Here is a 17,402-nt window from a genome sequence, read left to right as displayed (position 1 = left end):
TGAAAACTAAAACATATCCTGATTAGTTCTTTGTAAGCTCAGTTAACATCTTTGGGATGCTGTTGTTGTTATTAGGTGCCGATTGAGTCGGTTCTGACTCACTGCAACCTTATGTACACCAATCTTTGCCATAGACCCATAAAATCTGGCCATATTTTGTTAAACATCTGCAAACTACAGTATCCCTTAGCTATAGTTTCTGCCCAATGTCTTAAACTGGGCTCAATCCCATCTATGACTCCTCTTCTGGCATGAGATGGGTGCTAGTCGTCAAAATCTGAAATGTCATCATAGGGGTATCCTCGGTAGCTTTTGGATGCATAGTAGGCAATGCTTGCAAGTGGTGGAATTCTAGTAGAAAAACCAGGATGCCAGTGATCAGGATGGGGAATGGCCTGGCCTGCTCCCCACTTTTGCTGATGTAACCCACCAGAAGGAGGGAGCCTATAGTAGTGAAAAAGACACCAATCAAAAACAGCACAGTGGCAAGTGCAGCGGCCTTATAAGGGATCTTAGAAGGGCTTTTCTTAAACTGAAGGTCAGTGTAGCCATCGTCTGTGCTGCAGAGCCTCAGGTATTTCACTTTACTACTGGGGATCCCAATAGCCAGGTTGGTACAAGATGGCATCATAATACACTGATACAACTACAGTTGGAGCACTGCTCCAGGCCACCTGCTCTGCCTTCATTTTTAAAAGGTGTTTCTGTTAGATATGGAATTCCACGTTGAACTTTTTAAATTTTATTTTTGCTCTTGTTAGGTGTCTGTCTTAGGCTGGGTTCTCTAGAGAGGCAAAATCGGTAAAGCGTGTTAATATACATATACAGAGATTTATATCAAGGAAATGGCTCGCGCAGTTGTAGAGGCTGGAACATCCCAAGTCCGTGGATCAGGACAGAGGCTTCACCTGATTCACATTGCTGCAGGGACTGGCGAACCTAAGATTGGCAGGTCAGAGAGCAGGGCTCTTGATCTTGGGTGCTTCCCAAGATCAGCAGGCAAGACTACAGGTAAGCTGCTAGCTCAAGTTCCAAGAACCAGAGGTCAGATGAACAGAAGCCAGCTGCAGGATTCAGCTAGAGCAAAAAGCCTCCAAGCCTTGCCAGAACATCCGCTTATATTCAATGCAGGCCACACACTCAAGGAAACTCCTGTTCAACTGATTGGCTACTCACAGCAGATCTCATAGTGGGGGTGATCACATACCAAATCTCAACACAGAAGTGATCACAACATTATATGGCTGCCAAAACACTGAGAATCATGGTCCGGCCAAGCTGACACACAATCTTAATCATCACAGTGTCTTAGAGTCAGTTCTGACTCATTGCATTCCTGTGTAATACAAAACAAAACACTGCCCAGTTCTGCGCCATCTTCACGATCATTGCTGTTTGAGACCATTGTTGCAGCTGATGTGTCAATCCATCTCACTGACGGTCTTATTCTTTTTCGCTGACCTTCTACTTTACCAAGCATGATATGTCCTTCTCCAGGGATTGGTCCTCCTGATAACATGTCCAAAGTATGTGAGAGGAAACCTCACCATCCTTGCTTCTAAGGAGCACTGTGATGTACTTCTCCCAAGGCACTTTTGTTCGTTCTTTTGGCGGTTCATGGTATATTCAATATTCTTTGCCGAAACTGTAATTTAAAAGCGTCAATTCTTCTTTGGTCTTCCTTACTCATTGTCCAGCTTTCGCACGCATATGAGACAATTGAAAACACCCTGGCTTGGGTCAGGGACACCTTAGTCCTTAAAGTGACATCTTTGCTTTTTAACACTTTAAAGAGGTCCTTTGCAGCAGACTTGCTCAACGCAATACATTGTTTGATTTCTTGACTGCTGCATCAATGGGCATTGATTGTGGATCCCAGTAAAATGAAATCCTTGTCAATGACAAAACTTTCTTCATTTATCATGATGTTGCTTTTTGGTCCAGTTGTGAGGATTTTTGTTTTCTTTATGTTGAGGTGCAATCCATACTGAAGGCTGTAGTCTTTGATATTCATCAGTAAGTGCTTCAAGTTTTCTTCACTTTCAGCAAGCAATGTTGTGTCATCTGCATATGGAAGGTTGTTAATGAGTCCTCCTGCAATCTGATGCCTCGTTCTCATAAAGATTACAGCCTAGGAAACCCTATGGAGCAGTTCTACTCTGTTCCATGGGGTCACTGAGTCGAATTTTCCACTTTGGAAAATTACTTTGGGATTTGGATTTTATATTTGTTTCAGTTAACGCGTCAGAATCAACTTGCAGGCAATGGGTTTGTTTTTTTGTTGTTGTTTATTATCACCCCGAGACTTAATGGCTTAAAATAACAATAATGTATCATTTCTCACTATTCCTTGAGAAGTCTGAACTCAACTTGGTAATTCTGCTTCATATAGTGTGCTTGTGGCTGCATTCAGTGCTGCTCCGGTAGGGCTGGAGCATCTAAAATGGCTTCACTCTCATATCTGGCACCTCACTTAGAGTGGCTAGATCAGCCGGGGATTGACTAGGCTGCTGTCTCCAGCATAGTAATTGGACTTCCTGCCCGATGGCTCAGGGTTCTAAGAGAGCAAAAGTGAAAACTGTCAAGCTTCTTAAAGCCTAGGCCTGCAACTGGCATATGTCACTTCTGCCATATTTAATTGGTCAAAATCAGTCCAAAGCCAGCTATGATTCAAAGGGAAGAAAAACAGATGCCACTTTTGATAGCAGGAGCAGTACGTACATTCATACATGGATGAGAAGAATTGTTGGCAGCCATGTTTGGAGACAAACTATCCCAACATGTAAAGCATTATAATTTGTCCTGGTAAAAAAATAAGAAGAAAAGGCTCCCAGTTAGAGTTTTCATGCAGAACATTCAATTTTCAGGAACATATTATGGACATTAAACAAGAGATGCCTGTTTAATACGGTGGACCCATTTTTATAAAAAAAAAAATTGTTTATAAATTCATATGTATGTTATACTGACAAAATATCTGGAAGGGAACTTCTTCCAGGAAGTGGGTTGAAGGGGAGAGAAAGGGTAGTAAAAGATGGGCCTTTCAGTCTTTACTTAATACACTTTAGAATTGTTATGGCTTGTGTTACAAATGTGTGTTCATATTTTTTTTAATAAGTATTTCAAAATTTAATTTCAAATTTTTAAATACCCTTCTTTACGTGGAGTAAAAAATCTACCTAACTGACCCATTGCTGTATTTCTGTGCTCAGGAGCCTCACAATGCATGTTAAGACAGCAGAAAGCTTAGATTTGAATCCAAGACTCTGTGTCTCCTCTACCCCTCCAGATCTATTCTTCTCTACTTTGCTTTATGCCTTGGTGGAGCTGAGCTCTATGAACTGTAACAAGAGCTTCCTTATCTTCTGGCTTCTGGCTGGGGTTGGACAATAGGGGCATAGGCAGAATTTAGGAGTGAAGGAGGGAAATACGATGAGGGGTTTAGTCCTCTGGCTCCCTCTCTACTGGGTCTCCACGAATTGTCTGTGTTACTCTACAAAAGACAACAGCTTCTATCGGATAGCCTTCTGCATACAGCCATTTCTTCCCTTCCTTGCCCCTTCAGGTCTAAGGTTGGTATTGCTCACTGCAATTGCTAGCCCTAGGGTACTGTACCATCCTTTTTGGTTTCCCTAAAAAAGCTCTGCCCACCCCTTTGTAAGTAGTCCCTTCATTAAATGCTACTCAATTACTCATTTATAGTATACCAGCTCTTTCCTGCTGGGACTCTAATTCATAGACCTAAACCAGAATGCCTTGTCATCAGTTGATTCTGACTTATGGCAACCCCATGTGTTTTGGAGTAGAGCTGTGCTCCGCAGGATTTTCGATGGCTGCAATCTTATGTAAAGGTGGCATCACTGGGTGGATTCAAACGACCAACTTTGAACCACCAACCTGTGGTTAGTAGTCAAACCATTCGCACTGCCAAGGGACCTATTCACTTATTTAATGGACACTGTAGCGTCTCTAGACTGAAATCAGCCTGCAGTAGCCCAGCAAGGCTCTAAGCTGAGGGAAATTTTACCAGTCACCTTGTAGTTTTGCCTGGCTTCGTTTTTTAATGTATTTAAGTCCTACATTGGGTATGTGGATGGGAGAAGTCTGGTGAGAGAAAGGAAGAGCGCTTACTGCTTTTTAACGTTAAATATATAGGCCTGAGAGATAGGGCTTGCCCATACCACAAGGTTCTGGGTCCCAGTCAGAATTGTTGAACTGAAGACTTGGGACTGCAACTTCTTCAGATGGTGTTATGGATTGAATTGTGCCCCCCAAAAATATGTCTTGTAAATCCTAGCCTCTACTTATTGGGTCACTATGAGTTGGAATCTACTCGACGGCAATGGGTTTGGTTTTTTGGGGGGCATGCCTATGGTTATAATCAGAAATCCTGGTGACATAGCGGTTAAGTGCTATGGCTGCTAACCAAGAGGTTGGCAGTTCGAATGCACCAGGCGCTCCTTGGAAACTCTATCAGGCAGTTCTACTCTGTCCTATAGGGTCGGGATGAATCAGAATTGACTCGACAGCAGTGGGTTTGGTTTGGTTTTGGATGGTTATAATCCCATTTGGGAATGGGTTGTCTTTGTTGTGTTAATGAGACAGGATTAGTGTAGGCTGTGTCTTCGGTCAATCTCTTTTGAGATATAAAAGAGATTAAACAAGAAAGCAAGAGAAGCAGAGATGGGAGAAGAGAGATGCCAAGCCACATGAAGATTGCCGAGAAACAGAAGCTCAGAAGAGACAAGAACCTTCCTCCAGAGTCAACAGAGAGAGAAAGCCTTCCCCTAGAGTTGGCACCCTGATTTGACCTTCTAGCCTCCTAAACTGAGAGAAAAGTTTCTGTTTGTTAAAGCCATCCACTTGTGGCATTTCTATTATAGCAACATTAGATAACTAAGACAGGTGGGAACAAAAATATTACTACCACCTCTGCTTCTGATTCTACTTATCATCCATTGCCAATATCCTGAGTTAGTACTTGACGATGACATGCTGGCTGCTTGAATTTGGGGGCTTAAGGCTACCAAGGCATTAAGCCCATCCCAACTCTTGTTTCATAATTGCCTCTACCATGAGGCCTTAATGGACCCCACGTCTCTTGGCCCAGGGAAAGGAAAAGTCTTCATTAACCACCCATGTGCTGTCAATATACATATACATCATTTTGAGGGACTTACCTCTACCTAGCCCTGATTCATTGCAGTCCTGGAAGATAAAATCCTAACTACAAAGAAGCTTGGAAGCATTTTGTTCAAGGAAAGCAATAATCAAGCAGAAAGTAAAGAACTTTGAACAAGAAGTCAAAAGACAGAACTATAGTTCCAGATGTTAAATGATTTTTACTGCGTGAACTTCCAAGCCAGTTTATCTCTCTGCATTTCAATTCCCTCATTTGTAAAATGGGAAACCAGATTTACTAATTATACAGGCAGGTTCCTTTGAGCTCTCAAATTCCAAGATTCTTCAATCTATACAGCCAGTGCTAGTAAATTTTTTGCAAGCAATACTGAGGGCTCGTTTAAACTGTTTCCTCAGACTGCACATGCTCTTGCTCAAGGTGTCTCTAGGCTCATTTCCAATGACACTCCCATAATCCGTGAGATAGTTTGGTTTATTTTTAAAACATCTGGAGGATTCACCAGCCTTAATTCCAAGAGTCAAATTTAAAGGCCCCATTTAAAGCTCCATAATTGGAGCCAGATGTTTGTCCTAATGCTATCAAATCCTCTCATCTTAACTTGATTCCAGGAATACTGTAGGGTCTCCTCTCAGGGAGATCCAAATAGGAGCATACCACTGGGTCCTAGGTGGAAGGAGAGGATAGGAAGGTTTAGGGTCATGCTGTATGATCTCCTTCATCACCCCACCCGTGGGTTTGGCTCTCATACACTCTTCTCCCCACTTATATGCAACAATGACTCTTCATGGACACTTGGCTTTATTCATCTCTGAGACCCCCCACATACATCCATTAGCCCCCAAAACAGGACCTGGCCCGTAACCAGTGTTGGAGGGAGGAAAAGACAGAGAAAGGAACATCAGTAATAAGACAAGTTTCATCATTGCTCTGTTCCCACCCTACCCACCCCCTAAACTCAGATTTAAGAACTGACTCTTCTTGAGAGCTGAAAAACCTAAATTCCCTTCAAATGCTGAGATCCTCTACTTCTGTAAGAATACATGGCTTCTTGGGTTAACCAAGAGCAAGAACAGATTGATCTGCCTCCTGGCTTTTGCCACACTGTCTTTACAACTTGTTGCCAGGCTCTTGGGACCTCAGCTCTAGGGCTTCGTTGGCCCTCATTTATTTATTTATTTATCAGATAACTACTTGAGTTCCTGATCTGCCCTAGTCCTATACTGGATGTTTAGGATCTAATAGAAAGAAACAGTTCTGCAATAAATGTGAAATAGGGTGCTCACCCACCATCCATCTGTCAGTTTGTCATACTGTGGTGGCTTGAGTGTTGCTGTGTGTCTGACAACCTACTTCCGAAAATTAGCCAATGAAAACCTTATAGATCACAACAGAATATTGTCTGATTTGCTTACTTTAGACAATTGCTGGAGGAGGACCTTCTATTTGGTGAAGTAGAAGATCAGTGAGGGTGACGGAGACATTCAGTGAGATGAATTGGCACAGTGACCTCAATGATGGCCTCAAACAAGCTGGCAATCATGAGGATGATGCAGGACCAGGCAGTATAAGCTCTGTCGTACATAAGGTCACCATGAGTTGGAGTCAACTCAACAGCAGCTAAGGTGCTCAACAAGATGCTCACAGCTTCTAAGAAGATTATGGAGTTCATGGGAACACAAGAGTGGTGGGGTTCATATATAACTTAGGGAATGAGAAAAGTCTTCAGAAGAAGTGATTCTGAATCTTAAAAGAGGAGTAAATATTCTCGGTGGTAAAACCAGGAGCAGGAGAAGAGCATGCCAGGCAGGAGACTCTGCCAGAGCAAAGGACTCAGCTTTGTGTGTTTGCAAAATTGCAAGTGAGCTGGTCTGCCTGGAGCACAGGGTGTTGGAGGATGTAGGGAGAGAGGAAAAATACCATGAAGGAATAAATTGGGAAGCTGCAGAGGTAGGCAGGGGCCTAGTCCCAAAGAAACTTTGGTTTCATCCTCATGCCAATTGGGACCAACAGAAGATTTTAAGAAGGGTTACGTGGTCAAGTGTGTATTTTATGCATTCTTTCTAGTGGCTAGTGTAGGGAGGGTGAGACTGGAGCCTTGAAACAAGTAAAGGGTAACACAGTCGTGGTGAGATGGGAGCAATAATATGCTCGAGCCAGCTCAGATTGCAGTGTTCATGGGAGCTGATTGCCAAATTTTCAGGAAGTTTACAAATCAGTTGTTAAACCCGGTCATTATTTTAAAGTAATATAAACTTAAAATCAAATAAATTTTGTATTTTAAAAGATAATAAACACTCAACACTCATCACTTCCTAATTATTTGATTGTTATCTTTGTTCTTAAGGTAATTTTTTATCTATTATATCATATAATGGAGTGCTACTCTGCGTCTCTTCCCAACTCCACATTCAGTGACATCACATTGGTAACTTGAGATCAGCCATTGTGGGGATATTTATACTATCAAAATCAGTAACTGCTATAAACTAGGGTTTTACTCTTTTTTTCTTTCCTGGAGAGCCAGTTATCAAATATTTAACAGCACATACGTAAGTGGGGGTAACTATGGGCTGAAGAGATGAGCTCAGAGAAAGAAAAAATAGTGAATCTTCTGGCCATTACCTGGGCAGACAAGAGTCAATGCGCTAGCTGTTTTTTTTTTTTTTTTTCATCCCCTGGTTTCAGTAGCCTTCTCCCTCTAGGTGTGTTGCACTGCTCTAAAGTCCATCAGGGACCTTTCAGTAGTGAGCACATGTTCTTTTAAAGCCAAGGACTCCGCTGGCTCTGCAGGGCCTCGAATGCAGGGCAAAAGATGTTATTTCACTGGCCAGTAATTTGCAACGAAGGGGGAGTGGAACACTAGAAATCCCCTGTCTTCTCATCAAACCCCCCTCCAAGGTTTTTGTTTGTTTTTTCCTCCCAAGGTTTTGATTGAATAGATCTGGGCATCCTTCTAAAGGTTTAGCAGGGGTAGTAGGGGCATGACAGGGTCATATTTTCATATTATAAAGGGCACCATCACTTCAGATTGGAGGATAATGGGGGAAAGGAAGATGAGATCAGAGACAGGGAAACCAGTTGAGCAACTGTTGCCAAGAAGTGACAAGAACTGAATCTGTGAAATGACAATGGGGATAAACCTGAAAAATGTGACAGAGGTATAAAACCAACATTACATGGTGACTGGTTGAAAGTCAGGAAGGGGGAAAGGGCCATTGGTTGGCCGGTGGAACCATTTACTGAGACAGAGGTAAATCAGAGGAAGAACAGATTTTAAGGGAATCACTTTAGGCCTCATTAAATTTGAGGTGCCTTTCGACATCCAAGAAGCCCTGGTAGCTTCTTCCAAGAAGCTGGACTGATAACTGAAAGTGGTTCAAAACCACCAGCTGCTCCATGGGAGAAAGATGTGGCGGTATGCTTCTGTAAAAATTTACAGCTTTCGAAACCCTATGGGACGGCTTTACTCTGTCCTATAGGATAGCCATGAGTTGGAATTGACTCAACAGCAACAGTTTGGACATCCAGGTGATGAGACCTAGTAAGAGTTGGATATAGAGGAAAGACTCTCAAGAGAGAGAACTGCATAGACATTATTGTGTATTTGGAAGTCTTCAGCTTGGAGATGGCAACTGAAAGCTTGTGCCTAAACAAGCTTATTCAAGGACAACGTGTAGAGTGAGAAAAGGATCAAGAACAAACCCTAAGGGTTGAACCTCAAGGTTTAAGAGGCAGACGAAGGAGCTAGCAGCAAAGGATTGAAGGAGGAATGGTTGGATACTAAGATAGCTAGTAAGAGAAGTAGGAGAAAACTGGGAGGGAGAAAACTTATGGAAGAGAGCTTGGGAGACAGGATTGATTGTGGTGTCAGATAATGCCAAGAGATAAGGCAAAATGAAAACAGGATAGTCCACTGAATGGGGCAGCCAGGAGGTCCCCAAAGTCCGTCTTCAGAATTGTCTGAGTGAAATCACAGGAGCAGAAGCCAGAGTGCTCTGACTTGAGGAGGAAGTAGGAGGTGAGGTGATGGAGAAACACATGGAAAGTCTTCATTAGAGAGAGACCAAGGTCAAGGGAGGCTTGTGGTTGCTAGTGGTGCTTTTAAGATCGGAGAAACCTGAGCATGTTTGAGGCTCTGGGAAAGTAGCCAATAGAGAAGAGGTTGGAAAGACAGGGAAGATGAAATTATCAATCAAGCAACTTACTGTCTTAGTCATCTAGTGCTGCTCTAACAGAAATACCACAAGCAGATGGCTTTAATAAAGAGAAATTTATTCTCTCACAGTCTAATAGGCTACATGTCCAAATTCAGGGCTTCAGCTCCAGGGGAAAGCTTTCTTTCTCTGTCAGCTCTGGAGGAAGGTTCTTGTCATCAATCTTCCCCAGTCGAGGAGCTTCTCAGGCTTAGGGACCCTGGGTCCAAAGGACAAGCTGTGCTCCCGGTGCTGCATTCTTGGTGGTATGAGGTCCCCATGTCTCTCTGCTGGCTTCTCTCTTTTGTATCTCAGAAGAGATTGTCTTAAGACACTAGTCTTGTAGATCTCATCTATAAAAAATATATATAACTGCCAATAATCCATCTCATTAACATCATAGTGATAGGATTTACAACACATAGGGAAATCACATCTGATGACAAAATGGTAGCCAATCATACAATACTGAGAATCATGACCTAGTCAAGTTGACAGATATTTTGGCAGGACACAATTGAATTCATGACACCTACCGAGTTGAGCTTCTCAAACTTTTAATGGGCACATCAGTCACCTAGGGATCTTGTTAAAATTCAGATTCTGATTCAGTAGGTCTGGGGAAGCTCCTAGATCTGCCATTTTTAACAAGGTCTTGGAAATGCTGATGCTGCTGATTAGGGAACCACACTTTGGGTAGCAAAGAACTAGAGCTCTGAATTGTGTGTTAATTTGTCTGTCTCCCTCTCTAGGCTCTGAGGGAGGATCCTTCCAGGTAATACCTGTCACCTGAGACATTGAAAAAAAAAAAAAGTTTACTGAATGCATTGAATATATGAAGATGTTCATTGGCATTATCTGTAACTGTGAAAAAGTGTAGAGGAACCCTAAAAGTCCCATAACACAAGAATGGATAAGTAAATTATAGTACTAGTATACCTTGGAATATTCTTAAGCAGTAAAAATGGCCATTGTAAGGTTCGTATGATACTGTGGGGAAATTCCTATGATAATGTTTGTGGAAGCATATGAATTTTTATTTATATTATGATAACAACTGTGTGAAATTATGTACTTGGACAAGAACTAGAACAGAACAGAAAAATTAAGCAAGTTTGATTCATTACAGCAGTACAATTATGGGCAAAGTTTTATGTTTAGATTTCTGCTGATGCTATAAAAATTCAGGCAAAAAATAACACTATTACCCACATGAAAGTAAAGAGATTAAACATAGTACCTGCTTTCAAATTTAACTGTACTTTCTCTAAAGGAATTCACAGATAAGATATTCTAACTGTGGAAAATCAAAACAGAGATAAGTAGCCCCTACATGTGGTGGCTGCTTAGATTTGGGATTGTGTGTATTGCTTAAATAATAAATAATAAAAAAAAAGTTGAATTTTTCTCTACACAATCGTTCTTTTATTCTGATTTCACAGCTTCTCTCCTCCTTCACCCCTTTTTCCTGCCTTTCTTTCCTTTCCTTCTGCCTTTCCTCTCCCCTCCCTCTTTTTAAAGACATCTCTCCCTTAAGGAATTCCCATTCCCAGTGATATCTCATCAAAGGAGCACATGAATAGCTGACATTATGTAATGCTTTGACATTTGGCATTCCCAAGGCATTACCCCACCTCTGATGCAGAATAAGTTGTCAGAGCATGAAATTGGTATTTTTACATATTCTTAATGTACAGATGTCAGTCTGAAAACCATTCACTAGTATTATGATTACATTCTTTGTCTCATTTTCTTTTTATGCCAAGATCTGTTCTTGTGATTTCTTTTCTTTTGGGAGTCTCAAAAAGGGAAGACAAAACTTTGATAATCCAGTTTACTGATTCTGCCAAAAGTAAACTTTTAAGTCTCTGACCTTTTTGGCAGCAGTACTTCTGGTGCAGAGGCAAAATTGTAATAAGAAGGACCAGATGCAAGGTGGAAGTATGAGTATAATTGGTGACCCACCTCAGGGAGGTGCCAAGAACTCAGAGTTGCTTAAGTACCATACTGCTTCCTACTTGCCCTTTACTTCTAAATTCATTCATGCATACGTTTATTGTTTTTTTAATTTGGTCATTTATTCATTAATTCAACAAATATTTATCCATGTCTTCCATATGGCAGTTCCTGTGCTAGGCAGTGGGGATACAAAGATGAATAAGAATTGTTCTCTGCTGTTGAGGACCTCACTATCTAATGGGATTGGAGAGGGCATGGCTCACAGAAGGCCTCCTGAGGGAAGAGACATTGAACAGAGTCTTTCTAGAAGGAGAGGAGCAGAGGCAGCAATCTGGACACAGGGAACAAGTGCAAAGCCATATTGACATGAGGGAGCTTGGCTAAGCTGGGTAAGTGCAAAGCCTTTGGTATGGTTGATGTGTCCCAAGAAGGTTCAAGGGGAGAAAGATGAGCAGGGACCAGATCACAACAAGCCTTGTATGCCATGCTTAGAGATCTGTTTCTTACTCTGAAGGACCAAAGGGCTATTGAACAGTTTTAGGTAGCATTTTACTTTTCATCATTTTAAGCCCACATCACCAAACCATGTACTATTCAAAGCACCGAAGGAATAAATACCCTGACTACTCTCTCCTCCTGCCCTCTGCTCTCTCTCTGGTGCTTCCCACTGGCTGACCCCAACCAGAACTCAGAGGGCAAAGAGCCTGGTTGATGCAGTCCACAGAGGTCAGTGTGCCAGTGCACCAAGCAGAAGGGAAAAAACAAACCAAACTCATTGCCATCAAGTCAATAATGACTCATAGCGACCCTATAGGGCAGAATAGAACTGCCACTTAGGGTTTCCAAGGAGCATCTCGTGGATTCAAACTGCTGACCTTATGGTTAGCAGCTGAACTCTTAAACACTATGCCACCAGGGTTTCCAAGCAGAAGGGAGAAGGGTAAAAAGTGGGTCTAGATGAGCAAAGAGAACATCCACTTCCTTTCTCAAAAAGTTAAGAATCTCAGGGAAGAGAAAAGACAGAGAGATGAATTCACTTCATGGAGATGTAGACACTTCATGGAGGAGGAGTCTTGAAGATCTTTGACAGGTACAGCTAGGAAATAGTCCTTCCAAGAAAAGAGAAGAGCGTGAGTAAAAGCTCAGGCCATGTTTGAGAGTCCATAAGCTCTTAGTCCAGCATGGCCAGAGCAGAGGGCAGTGCACAAGAGAGGTGGGGGTGTATGAGTATTGAGGGATGGCATCCAGAAGAAAGGTGGACTAAGAAGAAAGGTAGATGGAGCCAGATTAGGAGAGCCCAGACTCTGAAGCCAGACTGTCAGGTTCAAATCCGACGTTGATAACTTGCAAGTTGTACAAACTTGGGCATGTTACTTAACCTCTCTACTTCAGTTTCCTCCTCTGTAAAATAAAGATGATACTAGTTCTACGAGGATCCTTGTAGGATCATTGTAAGGACCAGATAAAATATATGAACTGCTTAGAACGAAGCCTGCCACGTAGTGATAGTGTTATGTATGTGTCAGCTGTTATTGTTCTAGGACTACCTGAGGTTTACGTGCAGCTCCTAGAATGTGACCCAAGATCTCAGGATGTTCCTGATGCAACCATACAACTCAGAATCCTCCTGTCCAGCACCTCCTAGCTTGCTCATACATCCATGGTGCCTAAATAGTGTATAGGGCAAAGCCATCCAGAGAAATGTGTTACCCCGCCTTTGTTACAAGGCAATTGTAATCCATGATAAAGTGGAGAGGACCCAGGCCTGGGGACTGGGACACCTGGGTTCCAACCTGAGCTCTGTCATGAATTTGGTAGGTGACCTTGGGCGCGTCCCTTCTGCTCTCTGGACTTCAGTTTGACCCTCTGTAAAATGACAGGAGAGGATTATGATGATGTCTTAGGGGCTCTCTTCCAGCTCCATCATTCTGTGATTCTAAATCCCTTTATAACAAACTCTAGGAGAGGAGCTTTGCTCTTGCAAATGGAGTGTAAAGTTAATCCTGCCTGTGCTGAGGCTAACTAATGTGTGAGTGTGTGGTTTATCCTACTTCATTAAACCCTGACTCCCCACAGAGCAATGCAGAAGGCAGTCCAAGCAGGTAATACTGAAGTATTGCTGAACGGGAAAATGATTTCTCCCCACTCTTTCTCAGTTTTATCAACACAAAGCCTGTCGCCCCAATTTTCCATGCTGCCTGGTCACATGCAAACCCAATTATAAGTATGGCAAGTCTGGCCCTGATACCTTACTTACACTCCTTGCCCTCATGCTGCAGACAATGTCATCATTTTACAGATGAAGAAACCAAAGCTCAGACAGGTTAGGTGACTTGCTAGGGGAGGCGCGGCCTTGCAATGTGCGATGTATGAAGTAAGGACAATGCTGCTGCTGACCAAATACTTGCTAAGAGGTGGGAAAATGGAAGGTAATTGGGAAGCTCTGAGGCAATTTCTCCAAGTGAAAAATTTCCCCCAGGTTATTTATCTTTTGTACAAAATCTTGCATATCCTTAAGTCACTTTTTTTCTAAGATTAAAAAGGAGCTCCCGTTCTAGGTTGTCTTTCGAAGACAAAACTGAACTGTAATTGTCTTGAACTCTGTATTTGTTTCCTAGGGCTGCCGTAACAAAGTACCACAATCTGGCTGGCCTGAAACAACAGAAACTTATTGACTTACAGTTCTGGAGGCTTGAAGTTCAAATTCAGGGTGTCAGCAGGGCCATGCTCTCTCGGAAAGCTCTAGTGGAAGATCCTTCCCTCCCTCTTCTAGCTTCTGGTAGCTGCAGGCATTCCTTGGCTTGTGGTAGCATGACTTCAATCTCTGCCTCCTTCACATGGCCGTCTTCCCTCTGTGTCTTTTTTCTTCTAAGGACATGGATCATAAAAAAAATTAGGACTCACCTTACTAGGTGTGACCTTGTGTTAATTAATTACATCTGCAAAGATGCTCTTTCCAAAGAAGGTCATACTCACAGGTACCAGGGGTTTGGACTTGAACATATCTTTTATAGGGACACACATCAACGCAAAGCAGACTCTCTTAATTTTTCTTCTTTTATAATGAAATATAGATACTGAAAATGCATGAAGTACATGTGCCTAGTTTAATGAATAATTTAAAGTGGACACTGATAACCACTACTCTGGTCAGAAATAGAATGTAATGTTGGGTAAAAGAAGCAAGACACAGAGAATACATCCAGTATGAGCCCATTAGTGTGAAGTTTAAAAAACTGATGAGCTCAATGTTTGGCCAAAGTGGCCAAGCTCTTTACTCACTCCCACTCAATGTGTAGTACTGGCCTTCCTTCCTTTCCACCTGGGGGTGGACCCCACTGAGGACCAAGAAGCATGGAGGCATTAGAGCTGTATGGGGCCTCATATGACTTTCATTCACTCATTCATTCATTCCTCAGACACTTCTGAGGTTTTACTATGGAGGAGACTATGGGCTGGACACTGTGAGGGTGTGGAGTAGGGGTATCTTGAATAGTTCCTGCCTTGAAGAAGCAGGAAAAGCTGAAACGAGTTGAATCCTCAATGAGAGGAAGGAATGAGGGTCTTGGGAGAGCCTGGCTTCCACCCTCATGCTCCTCTGAAAAAGCGCCAGGCAGAGCAAGACCACCCTCTATGCAAAGGAGGGGCCATGAGAGACTCAGGAAGAATGGTAAGCTACCGCATATTCTGGAAAGTCAACTAGAGGGCAGTTTATGCACAAATGGAGTAATCCCGAAGGGGTCAGAAATTAGGCTTCAGAACATCAGTGAGGAAGGGCTATCGGACATCACCTGGTCCAAGGCCCTCTATTTGCAAATGAAGAGGCTGAGGCCCAAGTAAGGTGACATTTCCAATGCCATTGGATAGCTGGAGGGGAAACTGGGACTAGAATGCAGGTTCCTGGCTCCTTAAACAGTTCTCTTCCTAGGCACAGACTAGAGCAACAATATTTTCCAAGATGAGTTTTTAGAATCATGGGGTTTTATGGTCGTGAAATCATAAAGAAAGAGAACATAGGAGCTGGAAAAGATCTTAGTGGTAATCTATCTAGTCCTGTGGGTTCCGAACCTGGCTGTCATCAAATCCCCTGAGGAAATTGTTTTTAAAAATGCAAATTATGGGACTGCCAATCCCCTGAGACAGAGATTTAGTAGGAAGGGAAGCTTGGTCATGTATGCTTTTTTAAAGCTCCCCACCTTGGCTGATTCTGACGATTACAAGGTGGGGCACTCACAGGCCTAGATAACCCTCTCTAGTTGACAGAGGAAGAAACTGAGGCCCAGATTAGGGGAGGTAGAGTGAAAATGCAAGGCCACGTCTCATTTCATCACAAACTCTTCAATTGTCTGAGATAGAACCGAGCCAGATTACACATCTAAGAGCCTTGATGTATTGATAGTGTTCTCCCTCAACATTGTTTTTGTGGGTAACACATTTTATTTTCTGAAGCAGCTTAAAAGATTCCTAGTCAGGTTGCAAGGCACTCAGATTTGTGCAATGTTTACAGTGAGTTTGTTGTTCATTAAATAAATTTACCCAGACTAACCCAACATGAAAGAAATCATCTTGTTTACAGTGAGATACGAAAAAATACGTGTAACAAAGACAAACACACATAAACCTGGATTGCTGAGTGGGATATGATTTGCTGCCGCATCCAATTTTTCTCATTAGAACTTGTTTTATTTGAACATGACTCAGTACCCCGTGTAAATGCGAGGCTGTTAATCTTATTACTATATGGAAAACAAATTAATTAGTATGCATGCTATTGGAGATGAGTTGTTAGGTTGGTATTGGAAAGATTAGGAAAATACACTCATTACTCCAAATGATATCTGATATACATGTCTGACTTCCCCTTTAAGATTGGTTCCAATATATGGACAACAAATATAGCTAATAAAAATCAAGCTTTTGTGCTCAGTATCTGAATGTCCGGGTTGGCCAGATTCACACATGCTGGCCTTCTTTGTTTTAAAACAAAGGTCATTATGATGAATAACTGCTTGTCACTACCCCTCAGCCAAAGGGTCACCTATAGCAGGTGGCCTTCACAGGTTCCAGCTTGCATCCAACAATATCCAAACCCAGCTGAGAGTGATGTCTTTCCTCTGTATGGGCACTATACTTTATCTGCTCCTTCCTGAGCACTTTCTACCTTCTTTCAGACGTCATTATGAACACACCTCATTTTTCCAGGGGGCTATGTGCTCCTTGAGGGTGGAGACTATATTTTTTATGTGCTCCTTGAGGGTGGAGAGTATATTTTTTATGTGCTCCTTGAGGGTGGAGACTGTATGTCAGCTGGAGATTCAAATGCATATTGATCACAATACCATGGTACAAAGAACAAGCAAGCTCTTTATGCACCAGTGTGCAACAATCACCAAGGTATATTGTCAAGTGTACACATACAGTCTATCAGTGGAAGGATACTCGTAAGATTTATTGCCAGGTTACCAGGAAGGAGACCTGGGGGCTGAGGATCAGGAGCAGGAGGGAGACTTTTCCTCAGCCTCCTCTTTGTACCTTTTGATTTGAGCCATATGGATGTACTACCTAGTCAAAAAGTAGAATGAATATTAAGTTTAAAAATAAAATCTAGTAAAAATAAAATACTTGGTCAAAATAAAAAATAACAACAACAAAAAATAAATAGACAAAATCAAATGTTATTTGGGACATTAAAGACTTCAAGAAGTTCTTTAATAAATAAACTGATTTCACGTAACATAGCGTTACCCGGACTTACTTGGCCAGAAACTCCAAAAGAAACATAGCGTATCCAGTGTTTCCCAAATGTTTTTGACTCTGAAATCCTTTTTGAAAATATACACTTACTGATATTTCAGAAACACGTATGACCCACTGATGTACTCTATTGTTGTTAGTTGCCAAGGAGTTAATTCCACCTGACGAAGACCCCGTGTGTGCAAAGTAGAGCTGCTCCATAGAGTTTTCTGTGACCTTTCGGAAGCAGATCACCAGGCCTGTCTTTCCAGGTTTCTCTGGGTGGGTTTGAACTACCAGCATTTCAGCTAGTAGTCAAGTGCTTAACCGTTTGTGCCACCTGGGGACTCGATACATCCTCTTAAGGACATATT

The 17,402-nt window shown here is 42.2% G+C and overlaps 1 pseudogene; it reads right to left on the bottom strand.

The window, feature by feature from the left end:
- Window positions 1-203: 203 nt before the first annotated feature.
- LOC126083164 (transmembrane protein 230-like) lies at window positions 204-631 on the bottom strand (annotated as a pseudogene).
- Window positions 632-17,402: the final 16,771 nt, after the last annotated feature.

This window comes from Elephas maximus, chromosome 9 (genome assembly GCF_024166365.1).
Source record: "Elephas maximus indicus isolate mEleMax1 chromosome 9, mEleMax1 primary haplotype, whole genome shotgun sequence".
In the NCBI taxonomy this organism is placed as follows: domain Eukaryota; kingdom Metazoa; phylum Chordata; class Mammalia; order Proboscidea; family Elephantidae; genus Elephas; species Elephas maximus.
This window is presented reverse-complemented; position numbering and strand designations above follow the sequence as displayed.